The sequence below is a fragment of the Cryptomeria japonica genome, chromosome 2 (assembly GCF_030272615.1).
Source record: "Cryptomeria japonica chromosome 2, Sugi_1.0, whole genome shotgun sequence".
In the NCBI taxonomy this organism is placed as follows: domain Eukaryota; kingdom Viridiplantae; phylum Streptophyta; class Pinopsida; order Cupressales; family Cupressaceae; genus Cryptomeria; species Cryptomeria japonica.
Genome location: NC_081406.1, coordinates 459,588,749 through 459,609,470, shown reverse-complemented (window position 1 = coordinate 459,609,470; position 20,722 = coordinate 459,588,749). Strand labels below are relative to the sequence as shown.

General features: G+C 33.7%; 1 pseudogene; it reads right to left on the bottom strand.

Annotated features, from left to right (window-relative positions):
* Window positions 1-1,328: 1,328 nt before the first annotated feature.
* LOC131058564 (ATPase family AAA domain-containing protein At1g05910-like) lies at window positions 1,329-18,596 on the bottom strand (annotated as a pseudogene).
* Window positions 18,597-20,722: the final 2,126 nt, after the last annotated feature.

Sequence of the window (20,722 nt, the reverse complement as noted above, 5' to 3'; positions counted from 1 at the left end):
TGACCACTCCCAAGACTCCCTACCCAAGGCAAATTTGGGACCACACTCATGTGTTTGAATGGCTTTGGTAGAAACAAAACTTCCTCCAAGAGACAAGTCAAAATCAATGACACTAATCAGCACATGTGTCAAGTGACACAATAAAATACAATATAAAAATCTCACATGGAATTTGTCTGTTGTAGGTTTACATAATTAAATAAAATCAAATTAACACACATGCATAATTTACTTTCACAAATAAAATAGATTACAAATGGGGTGTTGTCTCTCCAAATAGACAACCCCTGGCTTAACAAACGTACATTGGTCTAGGTTTGGTTCTCCATATTTATTCCATGGTCACATGGATAATTTTCTTGTGCATCTCAATTAACACATTAGTAATTTCAAGTAATCACAATTATACATAATTAAATACATAGATTTCATTGCACATCAAACACTCATACATTTGACAATAATAATTCAATATCTCATTCATTCAAATTTGATTCCACATAAGCAATTATCATAATTCTCAAAATTGAACCATTCATAAAATAAGCATCATTTTTCTATCATCAAAATGAAGTTCTGCAATTCCAATAATGACATTCACCATTTCAAAGTAATTCTATTCTAGCAACATATAAAGTTTCATAATCAAAATGCATAAAATGAAGCATCAATATACGTCAATGTGATCCAAATCATGGAGTCATATAGGTTCTAAATCCATAAAGCATAAAATAGAGCATCCATAATAATCTCAATATGCAAATAACTGAAAATGTCAAGCTGAGTCGGGGTAGGGCCTCACACATCAAACATGCAGCATTTCAAAAAGATCTTAAATTTTTCACAGCTGTGATTTTTAATATTATTACTCTCATCTTAATAAAATTCTTTCAATATTACATTGTAATTTGTTTGGAACATTTTTGGTCATACTAATTCCAATAGTAGTAGAATGCCTAGTTGCTTACACAACCATTAGTCTTGTGTAGTCACAAGTCGAGTGTGCTGACATTTTTTGCCAAAATTGCACCCGCTAAAACCTAAAGCTTTGTGATTACTTATTCTTGATTTTAAATGTTAGTTTGGCCAACAAACAAAACTCAAGAAAATTCACTCCTTTAAATTTCTCTGACTGTGAGACAACAGTTTGGAAACCGCTGTTCGTGACGAGGAAAACGCGAAACGAAGTTCTCCCGTCGTGTTTTTGGTAACATAGTAGTTCATAGGACATTCCGTTACAAAACTCTCTTTAAAAATTTCTTTCATCGGATGAGAAGTCCTTCAAAAATTTAAAAATCATTGTCCACATCTTTCAATGATATCACCCCTCAACAAATTAGAGCCCCAAAAAAAACTTCATAGGACATTCGGTTACAAAAATATCTATGAAAATTGTTTTCATCAGATGAGAAGTCCTTCAAGAATTTAATAATTGTAGGTTTGTACGCATCTACTAAGGATATCACCCTTTGGCAAATTAGAGCATAAAGTCTTTCAAGTTTCTGAGATTCCATAACCTTCGGTACATTTCACAAAATTATCTTCTATTGATTCAATCTATTTTGCCAAGTGATTGCTTATCGGCACTTTGGAAGAGGATTTGCGTTCCAATTGATTCACTATTTCTTCTTGATTATTTGCCTCACATTGCTACACACCTTTAAATGCCTCATTTGTCACACTACCATGAAGGCATTTTGTTTTTAGAGTATTCTGCCCAGGAGTATCAATCTCCATGGGTTGTGATCTGTCCTCAACAAATGGATCAGAGTCCCCAGCCACAACTTTACCTGTAGAAAAAACACATTCTGAGAATTTCAATACAATTGCGCTTCTAATTCTAAATATCAAAAATAAAAAAAGGATTACAAGTGGAATGGTGCAAAGCATAATTCCACCTTGATCAGGATCACTATTCTGCTTTGAGCGCTTTAAGACCTCGTAACTTTGAGATACATTCATATCAGGCTGAACGTTGCGTAAGCATTCACTTGCTCTTGTAATATGAATTGGTTGAGCAACAGGATTCGAAGGAAAATTTGTAGTTGAATCCTCTGACAAACGAGTTGGCCCACCCTGAGCAGCAATTTTATCACAAAAGGCAACTAGTGCAGGATCCATTTGGGAAAGCATGCCAAGAATCTAATTATGCGTAAGACAAGGATTAGCAAAGTGAACAATAAATGCTTACTACTTGACATAAAACATTTGAACTTCAATTAGTGTATGTCTCTATTATTAGCATATTTAACCATACCACATCCCTTAGTGCATATGCTCTGCTGACAATTCGAGCTCCATTGTAGTCATCACCATTATATGCCTGTTATGCAAAAGTAATGATAGTTATTATCAGGAATGAATGGAAAACAAATTTTTGTTCAACCTCATAAATCTGATAGGATCATAGGCATGTCCAATCATGTTTACTTTTGCATTGGCTGGAATTAGTTCCACATCTTGCAAGAATGTTGAGCATGTCAAGTAACATTGATTATCTACTCGTTGCAGTAAAGTAGTGATATCCATTGGATTTTGAACTATTACATAATAGTCAAGAGCGTCTTCATCCATGACAGGGTAATGGAAGACACTGAACCGTTTTTCATATAGAAGTCTGCACATTGTATGTGGATACATATAAGTACTCAAAATTAATTTTCACTTGGTAAACACATCCTCAACAAATGAATCAAATAATGATTGATGCATCACTACAAAACCTGCTGCAGACATCCTGAAGACACATTCAGAGTCATCGAATAGCATGCTCCTCTGCTTCTACCTTGGCACGTAGCTCAGTTTCACTTGGTCCTCTTGTTTCTTTTGGTACCTTTGGAAGTTCAGGATTAGAAACATTCTTTTTAGGAGTAATTACTACTTGTTCATCAGGGATAGTAAGAACAACATCAACCAGTTGCGAGATGAATCTACACCTGTCATCTGAACTTGGTTTTTCTTCTTGGTAACTGCACATAAAGCAAAAGAATGTAATCCATTTAGGATTTTACCTTCCATTATACTAAACCAAAATAAAATTTGCAATGCATTGAAGGTGTACCAGATACCATCGAATTCATGTACACTCAATTCAATGACAAATTCAATTTATACAGAGTCGAAAGCTAACAAGGTACCTGGTACTCAATGCTATATAGAATGGATTCACATGCCTTAGCATAATCTTGAACAAACTAAGTAGAAAAATACGAAAACTAAGACAATGATGTCCTTGATACATACATATAGCGATGACCAAACAAGGATGCAGCTTCTTGATCCAATTCATCAGAGGGTACAGAGGAGGTTGCAAGAAGTAATAAAGGAAGGTCTGATGGCAATTCTTCCAGTATAGATAGTAGAACAACTCTTAGGTGATCATGGGCCTATGAAGCTCAGTGAAACAAACAAAATCAGATATATAGTCATTTTAGGAAGCTCTAGTAATAAAAACAAAGCGATTTCAAATATATCACAGGAAATCCCAAAGGTGTAGAGCTTTAAAAGTATAAGTGTACTAATATAATGATATACACACCGTCTCCCACCAAAGTTGAAGTTGAGGCAGATACAAGATAGAAGGAGTAGTCCTCCTTGCTTCTCCCACAATGTGTACTAATGCTTCCTCAGAGGTCCGTGCACTTGGGTCGAACAAAAGTGAAGGAAGCCCAAGATAATGCACAGGGAACCTCTCTAATTTGTGTAAAACTGCAGGGCCAATGTGATCCTGGCAAGAAAGGTAGAAATATAGCATCATTCAGAAATGTAGCTAGATTAGAAGCCAGCCAATTCAAAAGTTTTAAAAAATAGACTCATGTTATAGATGTGTAAACATCTATGAAAGCAATTTCTAACCGTACCAAGCCAACACCCTCCTTCCCACAAAGTAGAAGTCTTGGTCTGTAAACAAATGGAATGGAAGAACCATAGGGAAATCCAAGTAACTTGGCAAGATGGCGAGAACTCTCATTCAGCGAATCTTTTTTATCACCCTTGGCCACTACGTAGAAGATGTTAGAAATATAATCACTAATTATTTTTAGTTGTCCTTGTAAGCATGGAGCTATTACTGGGGACAATGGCCTTGACTATACTGTTGCACCTCTATGGGTAGCAGGAGTAATAGTAGACATAGCTTCCAAGAAATCATGCTTCTCTACTTTCACAGAATCCAAATCTATGACAAACTTATCATCGCTAGTGTATATTTGAGGATATTTCTCACGGAAAGAATTAATTGCAGCTTTTGTGCACAAAGCTTTTAAATCAGCACCACAATACCCCATACAAACTGCTGCTAATTCCATTCTTAATTCCTCTGATAAAGGATTCTTCCACTTTCTTGTGTGGATCTTTAATATCTCAGCTCATGCTTTACAATCGGGTAAGGAAAATACAAATTCACGATCAAACCAACCAGGCTAGCGAAGAGCTCCATCAATAGCATCAATCCTATTTGTCGCTCCAATAAGCACTACTTGACCTCTAGAGTCTAGACCATCCATTAGAGCAAGAAGCATAGATACATTAGAATTGTGAATTTGTTCTTGTTTACTAGACCTCACTGGGGTAAGACCATCTATTTCATCAAAAAATATTATGGATGGTTGGTTTCTTTGTGCTTCTTCAAAAAGTAATTTCAGCTGCCGCTCAGCTTCCCCAACCCACTTGCTGAGCACATCAGCTCCCTTTCGCATGTAAAAGTTTACTTTCTGTCCTACCTTGGAAGCTGCACATGCTAAAGCCCTTGCAATCAATGTTTTTCCAGTTCCCAGAGGACCACACAATATGACTCCCCTTGGAGGAGAGATGTGATAATTTGCAAAGAAATCAAGATAGAGAAGAGGGAAAAAAACCATTTCTTTCAATGCATCAAGATGGTCAGAAAGCCCTCCAATATCATCAAAACTCACTATTTCATCAACCTGCAAGGGTTGAATGTTAGCTCCACCTTTTGAACTAGGCTCACCAGGTTGTACACCTACACCTCCATAACCAAACGTATCACCTTGGTGTCCCCATCCAGATGCTGCAACTTTCAAACCCCATGCAGTTGCGCTATGCATGTCAAGTCCGCCACAAACCCATTGCTGACCAAAGTTTGTATTTCCCACATGCATCCATGATGATGAACCAATAGGACCCTGATCCATCTCATCCACAAGAAGAGAATCATCTGAATCATCAACTCTTTGTGCACAACAATGTTTTTCTGCCCTTGAGCCACCTCGTCTTTCATCACGTGCATTTTTTATTCCCATTCCTTTATGCAGTAATTTTCATGGTGGAGACTGCAGTCGTTGCTTTTCTTCTTTTTCAAGAGAAAACCTCCTCACCTCAGTGCAATTTTGGAGAGCATACCATCTCCTTCCTTCTTGTTCTTTACCCTCCTCACCCTCTTCCTCAACTTCACCAACTTCATCTTCCTCTCCTTCATCCCTAGTCTAATGCCCCGCCAGGAAACCCCTAAGGGTTTAAGTTAAAAACACTCAAATGGAGTTTAAATATTTTTTTAAAAAAAATAATTTAGAGCGTTAATGTAAAATTACAACATTAAGATAGTTTGAAGTTATCTCAGTTCATAATTAGACACAACATTAAGATACATTGGAGTTATCTGACAACTTAGATATCACAGCGGAAGGCTAAAACGATCCTAAGGAGTTTCCCAACGCGATTACATAACCTCACACCTAACTCAACTTGCATCCAATGATACATAAATCTGGATGTCTTAATTACGAGATAATGCATAGATCTTGATTATATATGTGTTCAATGGTTTAACACCTTATAACTTTAGGAAGCGTTCATTTACTTTGGGTGGTTAGGAGGCCATTGAGAGGTTATTTATTCAATGCACTTAAATTCATAATTTCATTTAGAGGCCTCCAAATAGGTTCCAAGCATTTAATATAATGAGGTTCATTCATTGGGATTAGGGAATCCATTCACAATCGATATCATCCTTTAATATTAAAAGTATGGCTAATCAGACGAGATTCATTCATTAAGGATTAACTACAATTAATAGAGTGAGATCCCTTCATTTGATTTCATGCATAGCCAATTAGTGAGTTGTAGTTCTTTAATGAAAGGTAAGATGTGAGTAGCCATAGAATTTATTGAAGGTTTGATAATGCAAATAAATGGACTAATTCTATTAGGGTGGATATGCATTAGGACACACGAGAGCATCCTTTAACTTAAGATATCGTTAGCTAGATGTTATTCATCATTTCAAGGTTTGAATAATAAGATCATAGTGACATTCTTCTATTAGGATTAAAATACAATTATCTTATTGCATAACACTCACTCTTTTTTTTTTGTTAAATGAAGTTAATATGAGAGAGATACTTTTACTAAGATTTAATGTATAAACAACTAATCAATTATTTCCCCATTTTAGTCAATTTTAGCAATCATAAGGGAATTCTTTTATAAGGGTTATAATATGGATACCTAGTTGAGTCCACACAATTATCCAATAAAGCTGGTGAGGATTATTGGTTATAATTACTACATAAATGACTAAATATATTCATCCATTATAGTGGAAGATAATTAACATAGAGTTGCTCATTTAAGAAGATAAAAGTAATTACCTATGAGTTGATCATCCTTTAGAATCCAACTTAGAAATTATAACGTTAATTCTATCTTTGTTCTCCCATACTCATTTGATCAAATTGACATGCTTAATAACAAGTTAATCCAATGATGTAACCTAGCAAGACTCTTTCCACTATTACTATGTTTAATTAACCTTATCAAAATACTTTTTCCACAACTTTAATTACAATATTTTAAATACTTTGCCATAATCGTAATTTACAATGTTTTATGAATCTGATTTACTACATTCCTCAAGATGCTTGATTTTGTGCATTTGATTTAAAATTCATTACTTTTCCATCATACACTTATACAAGATATACAACCATCCATGATAATTTAAAGCATAAAACAAAGTAAGGTAAAAACATCGCATAACACAGATATGATCTCAGAGTTCACCCCTAAAGGGGCTACGTCTCCAGGTCTGCTCAACTGCAAGACCCCTTTTGTATTATATCGTTAGGAATACATGATCTATAAGTCTTTTACATCTTTGCCACTTAGGCGAATAAAATCAATAAACAACAGACATCTCGGTTGGAATTTACATAATGATCCCTTTTGAAGCGGATCCAACTGAACACTTCAAGCAATTACAAGTACTAATGACTGACGATACTCTGACTAGGAACGTAACTGGCTATGACCAACACAAGTAAACAGATGACAGAGTCCAAAACAAACCTAGCAAGAACTTGCCTTCTTTACCATTATCTATTTCACATCATCGGGGCAGGAATGACTAAACTATTTGTTTTACTAAAAGAAGGTATCATCTACTTCTGAACCTCAAAACGACACATTATTAAGTTTCTGATGATCTCGTTAGCATATCAGTTGAATTCTTCAAAATTTTCATGATGAACTTAAAATACTTTAACATTTAGATTCCTATTTCTAAGTTCACAGAATGATCAGATCGAATCACAAGTTGTTCCTGAATATCATAATATTTTAAAAAGTGATCTCACCAATTGTTAAAATGCTATTCAATATATACATATAAATTTCCTTCAAATATATATATATATATATATATATATATATATATATATATATATTAATCATATTATTTATTAACATTCAAATTTCAAATTTATTATTTATTATTACATATAATAATCTCCAAGTTAAATATATATTAATAAAAATTAATTATTATTTAAAAACTTTATAAAAAAAAACTATTAATAAACCCAAATTAATTATTTTATTATATCGTGGAATTTATTTATTTTCTTTTTTTGAATTAAAATAAATTAAAAAAAAATACAAAAAAAAAACTAAAATAACATTGGGGTGGGGGTTCCACGTGGACCCCACGTGGCCCCCAAGGTAGCTCACGCTACCATTGGTAGCGCTGCTACCAAAGGGTAGCAAGCGGCTGCCATGGCAGCACTGCTACCATTTGGTAGCAGTCTGCTACCATGGTAGCAGGCGCTACACCCCACACCCCGTGGTGGGGGTTTATACCCGCCATGGGGGTTTCTTCATTTTTTTTTTTTGTTTTATATATATATATTTTTTTAAAACAATTTTTTTTCTACTGTCAAAAATAACAGGGTCACACAGCAGAAATAAAATACAGTCTGTAAATTTTCATTTTCCAACAGCTTCTCTTCCCCTTTTTTTTTTTTTTTAATTTTGAAATAAACCAAAAGGAATGACAAAAGGAATATAAAAACCCCATACCCCATTTTTACAGTCATAAAATGAATTTCTAGATTTACCCAAAAACTCCATTATGGAACAAACATCTCCACATCAGGTTTTAAGCCACCAAATCTATCAAGAATAAGAATTTGTTTCAAAAACAACCAAACTTGTAAAGAAAAACTGAATCTATCCTTCAAACCAAACATCCATGGATAATATCTCTCCCTTTTTTTTTTTTTTAAACCCAACATGAAATAAAAAGGTAGATTCGAATCCTACCTCATAATGCATTCCGGGCAAGAATCTTGTTGAAGAGCTTCCCCAATCTGCTGCTCTAAGACTCCATCTTTGTCCAAAATCCCCAATCTCCCCTTCAAAGTCCACTATTTTTCCCAAAAAAAAAACCAAAAGAAAAGAACCCCCTGAAAACATTTCCCAACTAGTTTAAAATGAGAAACCCTATTTTTGCCCTAATTTTCAATTTCGAAATTAGGCATTTATTTTTTTTGAAAATAAAAGAAACATGAGAATGGAAATCATTATTTTCCATTACTCAATAAATCTAACTTGTTTTATTCTTATTAAAATTAACACGCTTCTGTTTCTTATTTAATCTCTAATTTTAATCTCTCAATATCAACTTAGGCCTACTTTTCTATTTCGGAACTATTGACCGGGTAAGGCATTTTGATTAATTCAATTTTCTAAAAATCAATCTTTTTATACTATATCAACTATACAAGTATAAGGAAATAATTTCTTTTTAAGTAATAAAATTTACCCTTTTCTCTTCCAAAATGCGAATGTGAATTAATTTATTTCTATTTCCCACATGACTTTAAATCTTTCCTTTCTAAAATGCATAACTCATTAAAATCGTAGTTATTAAAATTAACTATTAAATTAACTCGCTACAACATAATAAAGTGACATTTTTAAATAAATGACTAATCTAATGCAAAAGTCTTATTTATTCTAATTTCTCAACTACAAACGTGTAAATGTTGCAAATGCGTAAATGAGCACACTAACCCAAGTTAAGTACCTTAAGCTTGCTACAATAATAATTAAAGCAATCCCTTTAAATTAACGATTACTCGTATAGAAGAAACTACCTATTTAAATTTATATATCACTAATGTGTATGTTTACTTATTAAATTGAATTTAATACTTAGGATAACAAACTCCACTTACCTCGCGCAAGGCACGCAAATCGAGGAAGTCCTCCAAATCTCTCGACACGCATCCCAATGAAAAGCAAGCCCCATGAATCCACACACGATGCTCACCTAACCATGGCTAAGGCAAGACGAGAGTTATATGATCACCAAATCTGAATTCTAAAGATGAAGGAGGCATACTCAACCTTGCAAATCCCAAAGGAGATGAACCTTGCCCTAAGCGGTGTTGTACCTGCAATCTTCTGCAGCCATGAATTCATACAAGCATTCATATACATATACATATTCAATGAAGGCGTTAGCTCAAGATTTATCACAAGGGTTAGGAACAATTACATTTACACGAGAATCGAAGCAAAAGCACAATAATAAGTATGCATAGTTATTTATATTATCTAAACTACACATTGCATCACGGTTAACCTACCATTCAAGAATGCCACATAGGAAGTCAATCATGGTCAAACGGGTTTTACAAGTCTAACTACGGTATGGGCATTACACCCAGCCTCCCCTTTATTTCTATCATCTTCCTCCTCTGTGCATTCTTGGTGTTCAGAATCTTGAGAAGAATGTCGGATGGTTGACTTTTGAGGCCGAAGTCCTTCTCGCCATGGCAAAGATATAGTATCTCTTGTCGTCTTCTCTTGCATTGGACTGGACTGCTCATCTTGGCTAGGGTTATTCTCAACTTTAATAGTAGCTAGCTGATATGTTTGTCTCTGTAGCCATTGATACCCAAACTTATAATATTATGCAACAAAGTATTGGGCAAGAGAAGTTATATCTTCACAAAAATGAGAAAAAATGGAGATTGGAGAAAATCCTACCATCAGAACTGCATCCTTTGTGTCTATGTTATCTATTTCATAATCCTCTAAATTGATAGAATTTGTCTTGTTTCTTGTAGAACGAGGTGGAGTGGACGTATGTGACTTCCAGTATAAGCAACTTCAGCATACAAATTTAATCATGAAAGATGCCTACATATTTGAGAGTGTAATGAGTACAAATTTCTTGGAAAGAGCAGCTGAGAACTCTATCGGTTACCTGCACATTCATGCTCTCTGTCTGATTCAAAGGACCAACAGTTTTATGCACCTGAGAAAAGAAATCAAAATAATTTAGAGGCTTTTACAAGATAAATGAGAAATCCACAATGATCTACATAAAAAAGAATAGAATGACGGATGTATTGTAATAAACAAAAGTCTCAAGTATCCATGACTCAAAAAGCACAGATCAATGAGAAGCGAAGAAAAGTTTCAAAGTAAAAATGATTTATTATTTAAATCAGCATAAATATTCATCTTTGCCAAGTAAAATGCTGAAGAACACTAGCATACTGAAACAAAGAAGAAAATAGACTCAGTTTAAAACTTACATAAACAAATTATAGAGATTTAGTATGGTAGTTGTAGCCTAACACCTTAATTGTGAGATTATCATGCTGACTATGCCTTATAGAATGGGGCCCTTAGAAATTTGTTCACTAAATATTGTTGTTTTGTATGGTAGTTGTAGCCTAACACCATGGCTCGAGAGATGATAAAATGCTATAACATTTGTAAAGGGGTTTGATATCGTGGCAGATGATTTATGTTCAGTCACGCTTGGTACAAATTTTGAACATAACAATTTGTGATAAGCAGTTTGTGAAATGATAAATACTATTTTTGAGTATCACTTCTGATTCCAGGAGTTATTGTAAGGAAACCACAAATGATGATTTTACTCTATCATTACATACTGTTCATGAGAGGAATACATATATGAGATATGTCTAAATTTATTGATTTATAATTTGTTGGATGAATATGTCTGAATCCCCAATTAGAGGGATAAATTTCCCAAAATGTAGAGGTTGTATTAATTAGAGAATGTGCAAGATGTTTGATCTAGATGACAACATGAGAAGTTAATAATAATAACTTGGCTTAATCTTAACATCCATAAAGAGTATGTATTAATATTGGAAAATGTTTAGTCAATGAGAAATTTCAGTGGGCAGCGTGAATGTCACTGACATCATAGTTACCAAATAGTTAGGTGGGTAATGAATAAGATCTGAATTAATTAAGTCTGGTATCACTCCTTCGTGTCATATAGTCTGTAACCATATAGATTGTTATGATTGGATGTTGACGTATTGATAAACTTAGGTGGTAGATTGGTATTAAATATATCATGAATAAATTGAACATGGCTAATATTATCTTTGTCTGAGTGAATTCTGAACATGTTTCCTTTCTCCTCTTATGACGATTTATGGGCAAAGTCTCTATACTCATCAAGTTCTTATATTATCACCTCATGGTTTGAGCAATTGTACTCTTACACATTCTTCCTTCCTATATTACTCTTACACATTCTTCCATCCTATAGATTTTCATAGTATCGTCATGTTTCAATAATCCCTATGTTGTCCTTCCCATGTTATTAGGAGTATGAAACCCATGTTTGCAAAAAGAAGGGCCCAGGTGATTTAAAACAATCACCCCATTTATAAGTACTCATAAAGCATACTCATGGAATAACTAAGCATATTCAGTCACGTTGAAACATGTAAGATAAGGGGCATTCGTTCAAAACAAAAAGAATTCATGTTGAAAGTACATGAAACAATTGCATAAGATACAAAGCACATCCATGGATGAACACATGGGAGGCAATACACATAGAGGTAGAAGCATACATGAGAAAGGTATACAGAAACACTTTATGAATGAATCCAATACATCAAGTATGAATGAATCCAATACATCAAGTATGAAGCATACGGATGAATACATAAGGCATGAGTCATACACACGAGTACACGTAAGGTGTAAAGTACAAAGTATACAAATGAATTACATAAGGCAAGAAGCATCCATGCAAAACATAGAATATACACATAAGGCACGAATACATGTAAAGCATGAAGTGTACACATGAAGTATACACATGAATTCACTTAAGGCATGAAACAAGTATACATAAGTACCATAAGACATGAAGTGAACATAGGCATGATATAATGGATACATGTAAGCCAAGAAGCAACATACATGACTATATGCAAGGCATGAAGTAATGCACACAAGGCATGAAGGAGCTATGTAAAGCATGAACCATACATATGAATACATGCAAGACATGAATCATACATGTAAACCATGAAGTAATACATAAATAAACAAAAGGTACAAGAATATATGAGAAAGGTACTCATGGAGTGGACATGCTAAAGACACATCGATCATGAAGCATACAAGAGAGAGGTATTCATGGAATAGACATCTGAAAACATCTCATTCATGAAGTAACACAAATACACATAAGATATAAAACAAATATGCTAGACACATGATAGACATGGTGCAAGCACAAGGTATACATGAGGAAAGTGTACATATAAAACACCCATGGAGTAGGCATGCTCAAAACACATAAGAAACACGTAAGACACGAAGAAGTTAAAGGCACACTCATAAGAATGCAATGTTGGCCTAACCAATTCAATTTTTTATTTATTTGAGAAGAGATTGGAATAATTAGTCCTAACTGAGTAGTTGTTTTGTCCAACAGGCTGGCAGAATCATGCTCTAATACCACTGTAATGTCCCCTAATTAGTTACACTTTAATTTAACCTAAATTTGGCCAAATCTATAAATAGGTAATTGGGTTTTATAGGTGTACGTTTGTATACTGTTTTCCTGCAACAAAATTAGAGAACATATATGAAATTATACTTAAACTGAAACATGAACTATATTAAATAATATCAAATTTGCTATATTAATGACTGTTAGAATTATAATTGTGGGATATAATCCAAGTTACCGGTTTGGGTTCGAAGAACCCAGTACGCCGGTACGACAAAATTTTGGAAAGGGGTTTGGGTTTGTTAGTACAAAAACATGTAAATTATATATATATATATGCAATGCCCCTCGCAAGGTCCCAGGGCAGTGCCCAGGGCACGTTCCCTGTCGCTGTAGAGGGCGGGGTCGAGGGGAGGTGCCCCCGCTGCCAACACCAAATTACAACCTTCAAACCCACATGGAACTCCATGGCGTGCATCAATTTTCTACTTTTTTAAGATGTCAGGAACAAGGCCAAAGAAGTCAAAATTCTAATCAAGGTGCATTCTCCCATACGGGAATTGTGATTTCTGACTTGTTCTTTCATAAAGACTTGTGCTTCTCTCTTGGTTGTAAGATGCATAGGTGTGTGTCTTGAGACATAGGGTCATTTTAATTTTTTATGTGGTGGAATTCAAAAAAAAAAAATTTGCAAAAAAAAAAATCCATTTTTGGTCTGTCAGACCCTTGGGTTCGTCTTGGGTCCTCTTGGGTTCAACCCTGGGTCATCTTGGGTTTGGCCTTGTTCGAACTAGGCCTGTGAACCACAAACCTTGTCCAAACCACAAGCGAACCGGACCCGAACCCCGAACCAGGACCGTACCGGACAAATATCAAGGGTCTAGGGGGCCGAACCCAGTAACTCAAGATATAATCATATTATTATATTTCCTAAATTAGATTAGATTATTATATAAAGTTAGTTTGTAAGTTTGTTACTAATAAATTCCTTTACTCCATTAGTTGGATAGGGTGTCCTAGAAACCATCCCTCCTAGGCCCAAGGGTAGAATACCATATCCCCCTTGGCTCCATATGGCAGGTGTTAGGCATCCATCTTGGAGTGGTGTACCTAGCGAGGTGTTCTATTGCCGTTCCCCCTCATCACAACTGCCTTCTCTCTTACGCCCAAGAGGAGATGCTTTACCCCTCTTGGCTCCATGTGGCACGTGTTAGGCATCCACTATGGAGTGGCATACTTAAGAGAGTCCCTCATTTACAAAGAACCTTTTGTCATATTCCAATGAAGTCATATTTGTCATTCAATTGAACTAATTATGATAATCAATTGGTACTTGACATAGTTATTATACTTCATCATATTATATTGCCTTAGTGTCTTATATCAGATTGTTAACAGTTATTTCTATTAGTATTACTTTAAATCAGAATTATTCATTAATTGTTATTGCTATATTTTATGTTATTAGCATGGTACAGTATTATAGCAACTTATACAAACTGAATTTGATTGCCTTATTCCTTCTAAATTCATTAACAGATATATATGTGTGTGTCTTATGTCTAATAGTGTTCTCATGTATAATCATTTTAATGCTATCTTAATAATTATACATTATTTGCTTCTGAACTTTATATCATATTAATTCCATTAATTTAATTAAGACTATATAAAATTTTAGATATATAATATCAGCTATTATATTCCATTACAGGCACTCTTCTCTTTTATTATCCTTGCTGGCAGTTTCTGTACATTTCTCTATCCTTGCTGGCAGATCTAACTTTCTTGTTCCCCTCCTGTATTCTCCCTATTCCCATTTGTACAGGGGGGTATTTATTCTACCTCCCCATGTGGTGAAGAGCCACGATGGTCTCCTAGTAGGCAGCACCCCCCTTTTTGAAGAATTGATGTCCCTCTATTTCTGACGGCTCTTTTCAAGAAGAGCATCGCTTCATATAAAACCCGATTTGGAACTATTCAAACCACCCTTTAAAGAATGGTTATCGAGCCTTCGCAATATAGGGGTTAATTGGTTAACAGAAATAATATAAGTTTTAATACAAAGCACCATTATAATATAATGTGTATTGTAAATATAATAAAATCATTCAATAAAAAATGTAAATTGATAATATAATATTATTTATTGTTAATATAATAACATCATTCAATATAAAATGTAAATTGATAATATATAATATTATTTTAATGTTAATGTGATATAATATAATTTTGATATGTTTTTAACATATAATTTTATATGGCAAAAACTATATTAATTATTTCTACTATAAATGTGGGGACACGACAGTCTTCCCTTCCCCAGATTGCGTGTCCTCAAACAATTTCAAATTAGGGTGATCACAATGGTAGTGCTCAAGATGACTCTACTCTGATATTACTACATGTTGTAGGTTTGAATTAAGGCATTTATGCTTTTACCTTGAGTGTGAGTTATAACCAATAGTGGGAAATTGGCATGATTTAACTTAAGACAAGCTCGCTCTCTTCTAGAGGAAAGGATTAAGGCCATCCAATTGTGTTTGCAAAAACTGGTTAGGTTGGCAATATGATGATCTAAAAAAAGACCTTAATTGTGAGATTATCATGCTGCCTATGCCTTATAGAATGGGGCCCTTAGAAATTTGTTCACTAAATATTATTGTTTTATATGGTAGATGTAGCCTGAAACAATTGCTTGAGAGATGATAAATTGCTATAACATTTGTAAAGGGGTTTGATATCATGGAAGATGATTATGTTCAATCACGCTTGGTACAAATTTTGAACATAGCAATTTGTGATAAGCAGTTTGTGAAATGATAAATACTATTTTTGAGTATCACTTCTGATTGCAGGAGTTATTGTAAGGAAACCACAAATGATGATTTTACTCTATCATTACATATTGTTCATGAGAGAAATATACATATGAGATATGTCTAAATTTATTGATTTATAATTTGTTGGATGAATATGTCTAAATCCCCAATTAGAGGGATAAATTTCCCAAAATGTAGAGGTTGTATTAATTAGAGAATGTGCAAGATGTTTGATCTAGATGACAACATGAAAACTTAATAATAATAACTTGGCTTAATCTTAACATCCATAAAGAGTATGTATTAATATTGGAAAATATTTAGTCAATGAGAAATTTAAGTGGGCAGCGTGAATGTCACTAACATCATAGTTACCACATAGAGGTGGGTAATGAATAAGATCTCAATTAATTAAGTCTGGTATCACTCCTTCGTGTCGTATAGTCTGTAACCATATAGATTGTTATGATTGGATATTGACATATTGGTAAACTTAGGTGGTAGATTGGTATTAAATATATCACGAATAAATTGAACATGGCTAATATTATCTTTGTCTGACTGCATTCTCAACATGTTTCCTTTCTCCTCTTATGACGATTTATGGGCAAAATCTCTAGACTCGTCAAGTTCTTATATTATCACCTCATGGTTTGAGCAATTGTACTCTTACAAATTCTTCCTTCCTATATTACTCTTACACATTCTTCCATCCTATAGATTTTCATAGTATCGTCATGTTTTAGTAATCCCTATGTTGTCCTTCCCATGTTATTAGGAGTATGAAACCCATGTTGGTAAAAAGAAGGGCCTAGGTGATTTAAAAAAATCACCACATTTATAAGTATTCATAAAGAATACTCATGGATTAACTAAGCATATTCAATCACATTGAAACATGTAAGATAAGGGGCATTCATTCAAAACAAAAAGAATTCATGCTGAAAGTACATGAAACAATTGCATAAGATACAAAGCACATCCATGGATGAACACATGGGTGGCAATACACATAGAGGCAGAAGCATACATGAGAAAGGTATACAGAAACACTTTATGAATGAATCCAATACATCAAGTATGAAGCATACGGATGAATACAGAAGGCATGAGTCATACACACGAATACATGTGAGGTGTAAAGTACAAAGTATACAAATGAATTACATAAGGCAAGAAGCATCCATGCAAAACATAGAATATACACATAAGGCACGAATACATGTAAAGAATGAAGTGTATACATGAAGTATACACATGAATTCACTTAAGGCATGAAGCAATTATACATAAGTACCATAAGACATGAAGTGCACATAGGCATGAAATATAATCCAAGAAATTATAATAATTTCCACCATTAACAAAGAATCTAGTTTACATTTATATGATTTATTTCTTCATTTGGCTACAAACACTACATTGTTATTGACATGTCTTTACAATAAGTGTTCATTAACTATGATATCAACTGAAGCTGTTAAGACTTAAGAATATAACAACAAACGCCCCTAGAGCAGGGGATTATTGTACCCTATGTAAAGCTGAAAAAATGTTATATATCTTCCAAACTTCAAGTTCATGGACAATCAGATAACTTCATAGACATCTAAAAAGAAAATTAGGAGGACAACTCCTATACTAGATCACCACCAAACAAGATATCAGTTTTTTAAGATCACCACCAAACAAGACACCATTTTAATGTATGAGACTACACTCATGCAAGCATTCCACTAGATGATTTGTTTTTTCCATTTACCTTATGTTGCTTTGAACTATACAACCCTACCCGCTCCAAATTTATAAATAAGACCTCAGTTATATTCCATAAAAAAACCTAAGCCATTGCAAACATTAAAACCATCAATGGAACTATAGTGTACAAGTTGGAGCAATCACCAAAAGGAAAGTGTTCAATTCTTGTGGGTTTAGGTCCCCAATGATAAACCCAAGCGAATTGAAAATTGGATACAGCTGGAATTATACATCCTCTTGAAAGAGGGGAAAAAAAAATAGAAGGGGTTTTCGCATACACTAAAACATCATCTAAATCTGAGTTGCAAATACATAAGATTGGATACAGCCAGAATTATACATCCTCTTGAAAGAGGGGAAAAAGAAAAACAGAAGGGGTTTTTGCATACACTAAAACATCATCTAAATCTTTGTTGAAAATACATAAGAATGATAAATCATGAACCCATACAAATAGAAAAAAGCTTATGACACAAGGAAACATCCTCTGGCAAAAGAAAGTTTTTTCATTCTAAACCGCATGCATTTTCGCATAGAATAAAAATATGAGGAGAAATATGGTGGCAAACCGGGGCAAACTAAAACATTGCACACAAGGAGTGAAACACCATCTCAGGAACACAACCAATTATTTCTCTGCACATCACTTGTTGGATTTTCTAGCCGTGATAAAAACAGAGACGCATTGTATGAGATTGACTTACACTTAAATAAGCTGCATTGTGTAGATTAGATGTGGGCTGCAGCATTTCGGTGAGGTGGGACACCGATACAAGGCACCTTTTCTTGAGCTTGGGACTATGCTCATGCTTATGCTTGTCATGATACATCTGCAGGCTATGGTGGAGATTCTGCCTTCTGTGCAGGGCTCTCTTTTGCGAATTCTTCTTCTCCTTCTGTTTCTGTTTCTTTGACTCTCCACTGCATTTTGTGGGCGAAGGGGACGTTGACGTTTTTCCATCCATAGCTCATACAAAACAAAGTAGCTACAGATAGCGATCTGCAGACAGCGACTCTTTCTTCTTCTTTGTTTTTTTGTTGTTAAGACAATGACTCTTTCTTCTTCTTTGTTTCTTTGTTGTTAAGACATAATTCCCTGGATCTGTCCCTCCAATACATTTCTTCTCTCAGGAGTATTTTTGCCAGTTCCGCTTTAAGGGAATTCTCTTCATGGAATTCTTCATTCATCATCCCCTTCTCTATCACCAGATTATTAATCCTATTTAGTTCCTCTTCCACTTTGATTTTTTCAGTAAAGATGTTCTTGAAGGAAGCCACATTCCATATTTTGATCTTTTTTTTGAGATATTTTAATTTTTGAACAAAACAAAAACTAGGAGTGCCTTTAATATCTTTACATTCTTTCCACCATTTTTCCATGTTTTCTTCAAAGTTTGAATCTCTCCACCACATGCTTAAGAACTTGAAGTTGCCTTTCACCTTCATCAATGGTATTGTGCAAGTTAACTGAACCGGGTAATGGTCCGAAAGTGTTATGGGCTGGATTTTTGATTCCAGATCAAAACTACCTCTTAACCAAAATGAACCAACAAATATTCTATCCAATCTCTCAGAAATTATGCAAAAGTTTTCCCTCCTATTGGTCCAAGTGAAATTTCCAGTTTTAGGAACAACATCAAAAAGGTTATTATTTTCTACAAAATCTCTAAAATCTTCCATCACTCGGGTATTTATTCTTAAACCTCCACATTTTTCATCATTGTTGAGGATTGCATTAAAATATCCTGCTACAATTGTTTTCTCTAGATCGAACATTCTGATCTGATCTGTAATTTCTTTCCAAACCCTTTTCTTTTCCTCTATCTTTGTCGGTCCATAAACATTGATTAGGGAGAATTCCAAATCTTCCTGCAATGTTCTTACTTTATAGTGCATCCAATTATCTTGCTTATTAATCAATTCTATTGTCACTTTATCTGGATTCCATAGAGTCTCCAGTCCACCCATGGAGCCTGTTGCCTCTTGAAAGACACTATCCCACATCCTACTTAGAGATTTGAAAAAGAAAGCTTTTTCTTCATTGATCTTGATCTCTTGCAACATGATGATGTCTCCTGAAATTCTTTGAAAAGCCCTCTTGACCAAGCATTTTTTGTCAAGGGCCGATAGACCCCTGACATTCCATGTTGTTATTTTCATTGATTTCCAAGGGAGACTCCTCCTCCCTTGGTTTTCTTTATGTAATCCAGCACACCAATAATACCCTTCTCTTTGGCTCTATCCTCTCTCTTCTGTTTATTGCTTCTTCTGCCCCTTATAGTGTATTAGCGATTTTTATCTACCATTTGAAAATTATTTAATTTTATTGGCTAATATTTTGTTATTTATGGAAAACTAAATATTTTATTGGCAATTTCATAAATTCATTGCCATTTTCGTTATCTATTAATAGCCATTTTTCATTATCTAATTAATGCAACATCGCGTCGAGTTCGAACTCTACACACTGTACATATACAAGTTTAGATTATTTTATTTACTTGAGAATAATCGCATTTAGAATATTATATATTTTTTATAATATTATTGTATACATTATATAAATTGGTATAGGTATTTTCAATAGTCTTGAGAAAATCTAAAATGATATCAGTTTTAAAGCTATTTCATTTATTAAAATTTCATTTATTTTATTTCAAACTATTATATTTACTATTATTTTATAAAATATAAAAAAATCATATTTTATTAAAAGAAATTAATTTTCCTTAAGATCTGTTAATAATTTTTTTAATATTTAATAAATTTTAATTATGAAATAATAGATTCATTTTTTAATATTTTATTTTAATTTATTTTCAATATTTTAAATTAATTATTTAATTTTAAAAATTATATTTATACAATTATCTAATAATATTAGTGTAGACACCTAAAAATATCTCATTAATTCTACACTAATTATTCATCTATTTAATTAAGTAATTCTTTAATTATTTGATTAAGTTAAATACTTATTCTAATCAGAACATTTAACATTTTTAATTATCAAATTCTTATCATTTCATCATTTAATCAATTAACCCTATCTCAATTATTAATTAAATATCAATTATTTAATTAATTGCAA